The 13,959-nt window shown below is 43.2% G+C and overlaps 1 pseudogene; it reads left to right on the forward strand.

Annotated features, from left to right (window-relative positions):
• Positions 1 to 729: 729 nt before the first annotated feature.
• On the forward strand, positions 730 to 2,283 carry LOC100765422 (annotated as a pseudogene).
• The last annotated feature ends 11,676 nt before the right edge of the window (positions 2,284 to 13,959 follow it).

The raw sequence follows: 13,959 nt of genomic DNA on the forward strand, positions 1-13,959 counted from the left end.
AATATACTCTCTGATCTGTGGAGCTGCCTGCAAGTTCTGCAGTGATCTCCAGCTTTCCTGAGCTGTCACCTCTGCTGTGGCAGCCTTTGTTGATGTAACACCTCTTTGGGTCTTTGGGTCACCTCTTTACCCACTCCTGTAAATTACTCTTTACCCTTATTCCTGTAAGCAACCCCAATAAAACTAATTGGTGTACCAAGTTGGACTTTGGTGGTATCCTTACTTTGACCTGTTGCTAGTTTCCTATTTAGGGGTGAGTAAATGTGTGTTCAAGTCTCTCCAGGAATAGTGTCACACAACACAATTAGCTGTGAGCTATCCGTCGTGGGTGCTGGTAGCCAAACTCTGGTCCTCTGCAATGCAAGCAGCAAGTGCTCTTACTCACCCAGCCATCTCTCCAGCCCATCCATGTTATTTGAGACAGGGTCTTTAGCTGAACCCAGACAGGTCGGTCTGCAAGCCCTAGGGATTCCACCATCTCCAACTCACCAATGGTGGGAATACTGGAATGCTTCCCATTGCCTGGCTGTTTTGACATTTTTTTTTTTTTAACTCATGGAGCCATGTTACCAGCCCTGTTCTTTGGGCCTCGAACCCATCAACTGTTTTCTTGACATGCTTGGTATTATGCCCAAGCATCATTAGATTCAAAATCAAACAAACAATAGAAGAAGCTATTGATTCAGCAATAGCTTTAAAAAACTCATGATTTGCAGGAAGGTCAGTTAAATGCTCCGCTGGCTGCCCGCAGGGGATGCCCTGCTGCAGATGGTAACCATCCAGCTCCCTTCTCCTGTCACGGCCCAGAAATACCGCTGTGAGCTGCTCTACGAGGGGCCACCTGATGATGAGGCGGCCATGGGCATTAAAAGCTGCGATCCTAAGGGTCCCCTTATGATGTAGATTTCTAAGATGGTGCCAACCTCCAACAAAGGCCGCTTCTATGCCTTTGATAGTGTGTTCTCCGGGGTAGTGTCGACAGGACTCAAGGTCCGCATCATGGGCCCCAACTATACGCCTGGGAAGAAGGAGGACCTGCACCTGAAGCCCATCCAAAGAACCATCCCGATGATGGGCCGGCATGTGGAGCCAATTGAGGATGTGCCCTGTGGGAACATTGTGGGGCTGGTTGGTGTAGACCAGTTCCTGGTGAAGACAGGGACTATCACCACCTTTGAACACTCACATAACATGCGTGTGATGAAGGTCAGCGTCAGCCCGTCGTCAGAGTGGCTGTGGAGGCCAAGAACCCAGCTGACTTGCCCAAACTGGTGGAGGGGCTGAAGTGATTGGCTAAATCTGACCCTATGGTGCAGTGCATCATTGAGGAGTCTGGGGAGCACATCATTGCTGGAGCAGGTGAGCTGCACCTGGAAATCTGCCTCAAGGACCTGGAGGAGGACCACACGTGCATCCCCATCAAGAAATCTGACCCTGTTGTCTCATACCGGGAGACGGTGAGCGAGGAGTCAAATGTGCTGTGCCTGTCCAAATCGCCCAACAAGCACAACCGATTGCATATGAAGGGCCTGGGCCTTCCCTGATGGCTTGGCCGAGGACATCGACAAGAGTGAAGTGTCTGCTCGACAGGAGCTCAAGGCACGCGCACGCTACCTAGATGAAAAGTACTAGTGGGATGTTGCTGAAGCCCGCAAGATCTGGCGCTTTGGGCCTGATGGCACTGGCCCCAACATTCTTACCGACATCACCAAGGGTGTGCAGTACCTGAATGAAATCAAGGACAGTGTGGTGGCTGGCTTCCAGTGGGCCACTAAGGAGGGCGCTCTCTGCGAGAACATGCGTGGTGTGCGCTTGATGTCCATGATGTGACCCTACATGCTGATGCAATCCACCGAGGAGGTGGCCAGATCATCCCCACAGCTTATCGCTGTCTGTATGCCAGTGTGTTGACGCACAGCCCCGCCTCATGGAGCCTATCTACCTGGTGGAGATTCAGTGTCCTGAACAAGTCGTGGGTGGCATCTATGGTGTCCTGAACAGGAAGCGTGGTCACGTGTTTGAAGAGTCCCAGGTGGCTGGCACCCCATGTTTGTAGTCAAGGCCTACCTTCCGGTCAACGAGTCCTTTGGTTTCACAGCTGACCTACGCTCCAACACTGGTGGCCAAGCTTTCCCCCAGTGTGTGTTCGACCACTGGCAGATTCTGCCCGGGGACCCGTTCGACAACAGCAGCCGTCCCAGCTAAGTGGTGACTGAGACCCGCAAGCGCAAAGGTTTAAAGGAGGGCATCCTAGCACTGGGCAACTTCCTGGACAAACTGTAGGCAGTTTTGCACAGCCACACACTGCACAGTGCCCATCCATCAGAAGACACCTTGAGACTGTCCCCATAATGCTGCTCTGGAGGTGGCTGGGGCCACCCTGCCATTGAGCGCTAACACTTGATTCTATTTATTTCGGAATTTCCGAGGCAGTGGAGTCGCCCTCTGCAGGCTGGACTGGCAGGCCATGGGGTGGGCAGGACTCAGCTCTTTATCATTTTCAGAGGGAAAAATGCTCAGATATCAAACATCTAAATAAATGCATTCAGAGGTTAAAACAAACAAACAAACTCATGATTCCAAAATTAGTCTGTTTGAGTGGTAAATAGACACAAGAAAATGGCCCAAAGGCATCTCTAGGCATTGTTTCAATTGTATTTGTCACCTAGACTTTGCCTACATGTTCAAGTTGATACAACAGAAAGGATGGCAATGATGCCAACATGGGAAAATATACAGACTCAGAGCATATCGGATGATTCCCTTCTCCCTGCTATGTCAGTGAAATATACATTTCCTAGTTTTTCTTCCATGGGCTTTCAAAGGAGATAGTGGGGACTGAGGTCCTTTGAGATTGCAATTGATTGAAACTGTGAGAACATTGGAGCATAAGGGCTGGAATTAATTAGCATCCTCAAAACAGCAGCACTAGGCCCTTGAATTTTTGGAACATATGAATGGTAACCGTTGATTTCTCAACCCAAAGCAGAACATCTGTTCTCTCATACATAGAGCGTCTAGCAAAGATTGCAGTGTGGAGTTAGGTGGGGGCAGAGCTGTTAGGCAATGCAGCCTGGATCATGGCTGTCCTTGTGGATTTATTATTAGATGGCACTCAGTGTAATTGCTTTCTGGAGAATTTTTAGATGTCTGATGCACATATATCCATCGTGTGGATTTTATTGGACATTAATCCTTTGTAATGTTATTCCCATCAAAAATGCATGTGATGTGTGTCTGTAAGATGGAACAAACCATATTCAGAGTTAGTTTAAAATTAATTGCAAATCATTATTTTTCAAGTTGTCCTTATCTTTATTATCTTCCCTGCCTAAATCTTTGAATGTAGAAAAGAAAATGTGTAGCTCAGCACTCAGGAGGCAGAGGCAGGCGGATCGCTGTGAGTTTGAGGCCAGCCTGGTCTCCAGAGCAAGTGCCAGGATGGGCTCCAAAGCTACACAGAGAAACCCTGTCTTGAAAAACCAAAAAAAAAAAAAAAAAAAAAGAAAAAAGAAAAGAAAGAAAGAAAGAAAATGTTAAGGTAACAAAAAGAATGGATACAGGTTGAGTTCAATGGTGACATTGAAGATGGTCATAAAATAACAACAAAGTCAAAACTTATACTGGATTGTCAGAGCCATCAGGCATGTCTGGGGAAACCATCTTCAGGTACTTTCCATGTAAACCGGATGATCTGAGTTTGATATCCCTGCCCATGTAGACAGCCACAAAGCTGGCTGGGATGGCATGCATCTGCAGTGCCATCATCCCTGTAGTGAGCTGGAAAGTGGACTCTGGAAAACTGATTGGAAGCTTAAGGACCAGCTAGCCAAGAATATGCAGCCCAGAAAGAAAAGAGAGACTGTGCCTCAGAAACAGGGTGGAAGGAGAGAACCAACCCCTGAAAGCTGTCATCTTCATGTGTGCGCAGAGGCATGCATGTACCCACCTGTCCCTGTAACACATACAAGGAAAACCTCTGTATGTGCATGGAAGCATGCATGTTCCAACCCACCTCTTCAACACACACAACACACACAAAGAAAAGATAATTAACCCCATCAGGCAAATACATGCATCCCATGAATAACCATGCACCGTAATTTTTATTATTCATTCATCTTCATTTTTAATTTAAGGAGTCAGACGTTGGATACTGTCCCAGCATTGACACATTCTTATTCTGTGGTTCTTTAGAAGTTACTTAAACTTCCTATGTAAAGAGAGCTTATGTAAAATAGACATATCATTTCTTCCTTGTGGGGTTCCCACAGAGATGAAATTGAAATACACAACGGGTAAGGGCCTACTAAAGTACCTGGCACAGAAATCATTTACAAATACAGGCTAGGGTTGGTAGGATGGCTCACTGAGTGAATGTGCTTTCTGTTAAGTCTGATGGTCTGAGTTTGATCCCTGGAACCTCTCTGGTGGGATGAGTCAACCAACTGCTTCAAGATGGTGTTTGACCTCCACACAAGCACCATGGCATGCAGCATCCCTAATTAATGTAATTAAAAACAAAATAAAAATGCCGCCTACCTTCCCCCACATCTACTAGGTCTCTCTGCAGCTGATCTTTTCGTATCTGGACTTGATAGAGTTGGATTACTTAACTACAGCTTCACTAAATTAATTGGAAAGTGAAAGGCTGACTACATTAATTTTCTGTCGGCTGCTCTACAAACAAATGTGCTTTCTCGTTAGGAACTCAAGTGGGTAGAGATGGGTTCAGTGGGCACTTGGAGAGTAGAGTCATTTACACTCTACAAAATTGGTTAGCTTTGACTTTGATGCCATTGTCATGTTTTTCTGTCACACCTTCAGAGCACTGGTCACAGACTGCTTAAGGAGTGGATGAGGCAGAGAGGGAGTGAGGTGGGATGGTGACCTGAGAGAAAGAGGTTTCTGTGCCTGGCCTTGGTTTTCCATGGCAGGGCTGATACATTGGTGGGCTTTAAAAACCTACAAAAAAGCTTCCAGCTAAACTATACAGTTTATTGTAAGATATAAAGGGGCTTGTTGAGTGGAAAATCATAGGCGTGAGATCAACAAACAGAATTAGATCATTACAGCCATTAGGAATTTGGCTCTTTTCAGTTTATCCTTTGACGCTCTGACTTCTAGAGTTACATTAGCTGGCTTGATGGTGAGTGATTACCACTGCTCTGGGTAGATAGCCAACATCTCTGACTTCTCTAATGGCTTCCTAAATTATGCTGTTTATTAATTAAATTAATTCAGCTTGATGATTTGATTGCTACAGCCTCCTTCAGTGGCTCATCCTGTTTCTGTGACAGGGAGAGGGCACATGCATTTCTTTCACCTGGCAACTGTCAGCTGCATTGCCCTCAGCTACTTTGTCCATATGGCCAGAATTCAGAACTCCTGTGTGCCAGTGTGAGAGAGGGGGAAATCCAAAAGTAAGCTTTAATGGAGTTGGATATTTTTAGACCCTACTGGTGACTCTAAACATTTTCTAACTATCCCTTGTGCCTTCTCAAATCTCATGTTAAGAGTCCATCTTCAATTTTTTCTTAATTATTATTTGAGCATCCCAGAAAGCCCCCTCCTGTTTTCATGCCTTTCTTTTTCTTTCTGATACACTGAGTTTAATTAGGGTTGTTCTCATGAGCATGGGCTGGGGTTATTTTCTGGAACAGGGCAACTATAATGGTGGTCAAATCACAGAAGTCTTCCCCAGGAACTGTTAGCTCCCCATAGCTCCCCAGGGAGAGTGGAGCCTCATTTGCCCTTCTCCGGTTTATGGTGGGATGTTGGGGGAGCCCCATCTTTTGTGGATAATGACACTCACTGCGAGAGTGTGAGTGTGGCAGCCTTGTCATGTGCAGAAGACAGCTTTTCATAGCACTCTTCCCCATCCTTTGTCTCTCACGTTCTTCTCCTCCCCCCATTCCAAAAGCCTTGAAGGTGATAATATTGGCGCCCCATTCAGAAGGCTATCTTTTTCATGGAAGAAAGCAGTCAATGCCGCAGGTTAAACTATAGACTTAAAGTTGCCTTTTAAGAACAGAGTCTCATTATATGGCCTGCCTTGGCCTCAAACTCATCATCTGTCTGCTTTCGATTCCTGGGTACGAGGATTGCCACCTTGCAAAGTAACTGCATGCTTTTGTTACTCTCTTATTTCCTTTCAAGGAGTGTGAAGTTAACTCATGAGGAAATCGTAAGTCATGGTATTTTGGAGGACTGAATGTCAGAAATGAAATTTACACCACGATTAGGGGTTAACAGTCTTCTTTCCCACGGAAAGCAGACTAAGTTTATCATTAAAAATGTAGGAATGGTCAAATCAGGTTTGTTTGTTTGTTTGTTTTTTTCCCAAGGTTTTGCTTAATTTTAGAGAACCACAGCTTTGGATAGGCCTATGCTGGTTAATAGTGGGGATGTAACAGATAGAGTATTGGATTTAGAAAGTGGGGGAAAAAACTAAGTCTAAAAAAGGGAATGCAGATGTCTTCGTTAGCCAGATGCCTTGGCCATCCAAACCAGGCCATTCTTTGATTTCTTTTCCTGTACCACATTCACATGAGGTATATCTTTTTTCCTAGGTTTGGATTCCTTTTTCCCCCATTTTTTTTTTTTTTTGAGTCAGTGCCAGAAGGAAGACACACAGGTGTCACAGTTTTATTTTTCCTTCCCAGAGCCTCAAAAGGAAATTTCAGGCAGATTTTGTTAGGAAATGGTATTCATTGCTGAACTGAAAATTAGATTGCAAGTGCTTTGGGCATTCTTAGTAAATTATATAGCTAAAACCCAGAGCTATACTAAACCCTTTGAATTTAATTTGACTGCTGGCAGCCATCAATGGCTAAAAGAGTTTAGAAAACCCAACCACTAATGCTTGAGTATGCTGGTAGGGGATGTTGTAGGAAAGGCAGGTGTTGTGGGGAGCCAAATAAAACAGTGGCCTTTACAGACAATTCAGAACTAATACAATCAAAGTGCGTGTTCTGCATAATGCTATGGGCTGTGCTAATGTAATCAAGGCACACATAGCCTTGAGAGTCCTGAGTTCCTTCTCCACCTTCTGAGTCATTACAAGTACAGTGTGCCTCTCTGCTCTGCAGTGCCCACTTTGGGAAGCCTTGTCTCTCCTTGTACTGCAGGTCTGTGTCCTGCTAATGCTATATTCTGCCCTAACCTGACAGCTACAGATTAGTCAGTGTCTCTTGTCCTCTTTCTCCACTAATGCAATTCCAGTGAGCAAGAAGCCCAACGTTTGTCTTAAATAGTCCTAAGCATTTTTCATACGAAATTCAATTAAACCATTTTCCAGGCTGTCTTTTCTCTTACCTTTCAGCAGGAATGAAGTTTCCCCTTCCTGTGAAAATACTTAAAAGCAGGCATTTGGAGGAAGCTGGGGAGGGAGGGATCGGGCGGGCAGGGGCTGGAGGGGGTGAACCATGCTGTTTGGCACAGTCAGCTAATTGTCTCAGCCTTTGTTTTTCTCTTCCCCTTGAAGATGAGCTGTATGTTAATTGCCGCATGAAAGATTTGTCTTGATTAGATGGCTAGGAGGTGCCAGTGCTTGGGAAAGAGATGAAAATGCATGGAGAAGAGGGAAGAGGCAGGGATAATAGATATGTCCCCGAAATGTCCCTGCATTCTGCCAACACACACCAATCTCTGCTCAGGCTCCCCTTCAGGTACAAAGGGAGTTTGAGTTTGTTGGATTATACAGTGGTCTGAGATAGAATTCATTTAGCCCAGGATGAAGAATGTATGGACAAATGTGTTCAGAACTGTGATTTGAAAACAAAAATTAGGCTAAATCTACCTGTGTTGATTGCCATGAAACTAGCAGCCTGGGCTGTCTGCTTCACTTCCCCCATTGAAATGCCTCATTGGATAGGTGATTCTAGAGGCTGGGCAGGTGGTATGGGTATAAAGATAAATAGGACTGAAACACTCTGCATTCTTTTAATTGGTGGGGAGAAAAAGCAATAGTACATGGCATTGTGCTAACTGCTCTCAGAAAACACAAAAATGTCTTTGTATAGCACCAGGGATGGGAGTCCAAGGTCATCAGCTGTGTCAGGGACTTGACAGGCCTCAAGGGGCAGGTCATCTTGGTGCAGTCTTGAGGGTGAGTGACCACCATTCACGGGGAACATTAATGAGATTGGCTGAAGGTGGGGGTAGAGCCAGGTTTTCCCATTCTTGGAGCGGGAGGGCAGCAAAGTAAATAGTTAGGACTTGTCTTTAGAGAAGTTTACCGGTGGAATGGGAAGAGTCCCAGTTAGAGTGTGTCAGTCTAGGCTTGAGGTAAAGTGAAAAGTTGCTATCTGGATAGATTATGTCTGCAAGTAAAGAAAAACCAAGCCAGGAGTGGGCTCTTGTCTGTAACGCAGGTGCATGGGAAGCTAAGTCAGTACACTCAATGTGAGTTACAGGTCTGGGAGTTAGGAGCTAGCTTGAGCTATGTGGTGATCTTGAGGCCAGCCTGAGCCCCTAGCCTGAGCTATAGAGTGAGTTCCAGGCCAGCCTGGGCCCCAGTGAGACCTTGTTCCCAAAACCAAACCCAACCTAAACAACAACACTTGTTTCTTGTAGCTAATGCAACTACATAAAGGGAATTTAAGGGTCATTTCTGGAATCTTACTGTAGAGAATATATGAAAATACTTTTCCTTTATTCTGGACATTTTCTGAATTTTTTTAAAAATAGCAAGATAAAAGGCCCAGTTTGGTCTCATATGTTGGTTTAAAATACATGTGACATGTAGAGATCTATAACAGGGACAGGTCCTGTGAACATTTAATCTAAGTTAACAGCTGAATCTGCAATTCTTTTTCCTTCTAAACATGTTTCAATCACTAAGTTTTTAAAAAAGTGATAATTTTCAATTTCCTGTGAGATTCAAGAAGTGCCGAATTTCATTTGATTTGTGCTCTTGTACTAAACTGTGTCCCATTTTCAGAGCCCTCACTAAAAGGACTTTACAGATGCTGTTTGCCCTAAGAGCACACACAGCTATCCATCCCTGCGCCCTTGTCATGTGATGGGGAGGGAGGATAAATGGAAGTCAATTTTTGGAACAAGGTTGAAGAGGCTTCTACATGTAGGGACTTGCATGTATGTGACAAGCAGCCTTTAACTGGACCGTGAGTTCAGACTGGCTCTGAGACATGTGCACGTTTCCTTTGGAGCTGAAACTCGCCATGTCTGAGTCTATTCCAACAAGTTGAAATGAGGTAACGGTGTATGGAAAGTGTTAAAAATAAAGACTGAGAAAAAGAACATTGCCAATTCAGGAAAGCTTTGAGTCATGAATTAGCATCATAGTTTTTAATCACAGAAGGCACAGTTTTCTCTATCATCACCACTAGGATGTGCTTCCTTTAAAATTAGCAATTATTGAAAGCCTGAAGTGTATGGGGTCTATATATGGCTCCTTCCTTCATGTTTAGGTAGGTGACTATTTATTTATTTGGTTATTTATTTATTTATTCTCCAATCCTACTTCTTGGAAGCTTTTTTTTTTGGGGGGGGAATAGCAGGGGTATTTTGGAGCCCTGATGGGTCAGTCAGTATTGAAGCTTAATTTTATGAGACCTGGAAAGGCTTACTAAGTCTGTCTGGGTCGTTTCTAGGTTAGAGGCATATGTTTGTCTTAAAAAAAAACCTGGAGAGAAATTACTGGAAAACTTGCAAATTAATGCCAGAAATCTCCGAACAATATCGTGGTGTATTGGCTCTTCTTCATTGCATCTGATGTGATACAAAGAAAGCAAGTATCAGGCTTGATGGAAATAGCTACACTCAGAGAGGAAAGTCATAGTTCCTTACCACTCTAGGAGAAAAGTCCTATTATTAAAGCAAGAAAGCCGGCACTGGAAAGCAAATCCTTAGCCCAAGAAACCTACATCAGCAACTTCTTTTCCTTCTGAGTAGCTCCTCCTCCTCCCCTTACTCCTCCTCTTCCTTTGTGTGTGTTCTATGTGCATGCATGTGTGTGTGTGGAGGCCAGAGGTGGATATTGGGTGTCATCCTTTATCTCCTTTTGAGAGAGAGAGAGTCTCTCTCTCTTACTGACCCCTGAGCTCCCTGACTCAGCTAGACTGGCTGGCCCATGAGGGCTGGATCATTCTCTTTATGTCTCTGCAGAGTACTACCACCTCTGTATTTTGAGGCGGGTGATGGGGATCACTTGTGCTTGTGTGTCTAGCACTTTTTAACCCACCAGGCTAGCTCCTCAGCCTGGAAACAGCAAAGTAACTGAGGATGGCTGCTCAGGTTTGACTTTTAATTTGGTGGCAATAACTTAATATTGCTGAAGACCAGCAACGAGTAAATTGACTGCTGTTCTTCCTAATTTCTTCCTTTTGGATGGAGGTGGGATTTTTTTTCTGGGAGAGAAACATTCATTGTCTATGAACTAGGTAAAGAAAGTCTTATCACTTTGCAAAAAGGACTAAAAATTTCCAGTTGAGAAGCCTAGAAGAGGCCACCAATCTTCGCTCCAGTGCACTAGAGGCAGCTTACAGCCATGCCATGCCTCTGATGTTAGATCTGCTCAGGGAGCTTTCTTACCTTACTACTGGCTGTTAGTCAATTAAAACGCCTAAGAATTTTGGTACAACTTATCTTTTTCATATTTGTTGTGGGAGAAAAAAAACACACACAAACCTACAAACTTAAATCTACTGTTATCTTATGGAGTTGAAAGAATCTTAAAAAGTGAATGTAGGGACATGCCTATCAGTCAATTTATGGCATTCCTTAAAGAAAAGGCAGTTTTAGAGACATGGTATTTTCATAAGGTCTGAAAAGCCCGACGTAGCTTTCTTAATTTCAATTTTAAAACAATAAGTGTGGGTATAGGGGTATCAGAAATATCTGTTAAATCCAATCATGGGCACCGTTAGGGTCTGTTTGTATGTGAGTCCATGGGAGTATAGTAAAGAACCTCTGTGGCTTGCACAGACTCAAGAAAGGTCATAGAAGAATATGCATTTCCAAAACGTTGTAATCATAGGACATTGAGTTTGAGGCTCATTGCAATTTTTCAATCTAAATCAATCTGGTATACAGAATTGCAATGACTATAAATTATACATAGCTAGACATTTTTATTAGATGATTTGGGGGGATAATATGACAGAAAATGAGTTCACTGTCTATTCTCTGTGTGTAGGGGTACTGGGGTTCATGTTACTGTGACACATGAGTAAAATGAGCTCCCCTGGGCATGTTACACAACAGAGGGAAACTTTTTTGTGTCTACGAAGGTGTGTGTGCACATGTGTGGATGACTGTATAAAGGTCAGAGGTCAACATCAGGTGTGTTCCTCAATTGCTCTTGCCTTTGTTTCTCTGAGGCAGGTCTCTCACTCAATGTGAAGCTAAATGACTCAGCTAGACTGGCTGGGTAGCAAGCCCCAGATATCCCTCCTGTCTCTTCCTCTCTGGGATTAGAGGTGTGCCCTATGACACCTGGCTTTTTTATATGGGTGTAGGGTTGAACTCATAGCCTCATACTTTCACGGTAGGCACTACCCACTGAGCCATCTCCCTGGCCCAGTGAATAGTAGGTTTTTGTTGCTGCTGCTGTTATTGTTTGGTTTGGTGTTTACAGTGAGACAGTTGCGTGTCTGCGGTCCAATTCTGCCAAATCTTGATTAATCAGAAACCAATTTTCCCGACTAGGAATTACCTAGGGCTGCCCCTGTGGCTGGTCATCTCTCTTCTTAGCATAATCTTGAGCATATGGAAGGGAGTTGTGAGCTTAAACTCAAATCGGCTTTGTTCCTTGCTAACAACGTTGGCAAACATCTGACACTTCTGGCTAACATGAAGTTTAGGTAGTCTCCATGGATTTTTATTACCTGTGCTGTCTTTGTCTCCTCAGATAATCAAACGTTCACTGCACAGTACATAGCAGATGCAACCGGCACAGTCTTCGAATGGGTAATCAGAGTTAATGCAAATTAACACCTTTACTTCAGGAGAAAGTTAGAGCTACAGAATCTATCCAGTCTAGTAAACAGAAGAAATAATCTTAATCAGAGTTTCAATGTGGAAGAGAATGCAGAGAAGGAGCCAAGCATCTCCTTCTTTTCTCACTAGAAAATGCAATTCTAATTAGCTTCGATATCAACCTAAAGGGACAGTTTTTGAGTTGAGTTAAGCCTAAATTTCAACACAATAAAAATTTAAAAATATGTAGGAACAACCATGTTCATTCTTTGTTATCCCCACATCTATGCTGATAATTAATATTGAAGAAGTTTTCATTGTTAGAAACTTAAAAGTAGTAGTTGTAAAACTTTTTTAAAAATTTCAGACTATACATCTTCACACAGATTTTTAAAATGGCTCCAGAATATTAAAAAAGAAGTAAAGAACTTGATTTTCTTAATTTTCCTTACTTGTATATTTCTTAGAGTCCCCATATGAAATCAAGTTTTCATATGATTTTGTACTATTTCCTTGTAGTTAACATACCATTCTATTAAATGTTTTTCTGTTACACTAGTTTTAAATGATAAACATACCAATATACTAAGATTCATTTATTTATTCACCCCCCAATACTGGATTTTTTCGGTTGTTTCTACCTTTTTAGTATTGGGAAGAAATGTAGGTTGGACATCTTTCATTTTTTATTTTCTTGAACATCTTTCTAGGTGCACCCTTATATATTTTTTTATTTTTCTTTTAGCACACATTCCTAGTTGGGAACTTGCTTGATCTAATAATACATATGTATTACAAAGGCTTTTGAAAAGAACCACCACCTTGTCCTTGAGGAAGATTATACCCATTGATCTCTGTGTTTTTTACTTCATTACATTTATTTGTGTGTGTGTGTGTGTGTGTGTGTGTGTGTGTGTGTGTGTGTGTATGTTCAGGGGTCAGAGGACAACTTGTCAAAGTCAGTTTTCTCCTTCCATCATGTAGGTGCAGGAATTAAACTTCCATTGTTAGGCTGTGTGGCAGGCACTTTTATTGCTGAGCCATCTGTCTGGCTGTATTTATGACTTTAAAGACAAGTAGTCCCAGGGCATAGTGTCTAGAATTTTCTCTGTGGGCCACTGTTTGAACTCAACATGAAGAAAATCTACCTGTGTGTGAAGATAACCCTGATGTGTGCGGTGTGGAGCAATGCTAGTCTCTTCCCTCACAATCTTGCCTAGCATGATGGTTCATTCCCAGCTTTCTTCTGGAGCTTGTTTTTGGTGGTCAGAGAAATGTCTCTCCTTGGAAAGGGGTTGATTTTATCCAGAAGTGTTTTCTTACCCCACCCCCACTGCCCCAAGGCACAGAGTTTCTCCTCATCTAAGAATACTGTGCCTATGAAGGTGTCCCAGATTTCATGCTTGCTCGTGGCTTACATGTATGTGTCCCCAGATTCATATTCAAACTCAGTATGATAGTGCCAAGAAGCCTTTTAGGAGGTGATTAGGCCATAAAGTTTCTACCCTCATCAGTGGGATCTATGCCCTTATAATGCAGTGTGGGGGCACTATCTAGGTGTGTCCAATCTGTGGCTCAGGATAGCTTTGCATGTAGCCTGACACAAAATTATGAAGTTTGTTGTGTTATTTTGTTATCTGTTGTGCTTTCCTGGAGCATGAACATTGTAGATGACATTATTGTGCCACAATGTCAAAATATTGGTCCTGCCTGTACTGGATTATACCCTTCTGTTCTATGATTACACATCAGGGAGGCCCTAACATGGACATAGATAGAGAGAAACCCACCTCAAAGATGCTGAGGTCTTGATCTGGATTTTCAATCTCTGGAACCATTGGAAGTATATTTCTGTACCCATCAATGGCTCAGTAGCAGGTATTTTGGTATAGTACTTGGAATGGCTAGAGATAATTCCCAAACAATGACTATGGGGTTCCAAAAACTGTTGGAGCTGTGGACTGTGAGAGTCTGCTCCTGGGCCATTCACAGGAGGAGAAAAGGCACTAGAGGTTG

The sequence above is a fragment of the Cricetulus griseus genome, assembly GCF_003668045.3.
Source record: "Cricetulus griseus strain 17A/GY chromosome 1 unlocalized genomic scaffold, alternate assembly CriGri-PICRH-1.0 chr1_0, whole genome shotgun sequence".
Lineage (NCBI taxonomy): Eukaryota > Metazoa > Chordata > Mammalia > Rodentia > Cricetidae > Cricetulus > Cricetulus griseus.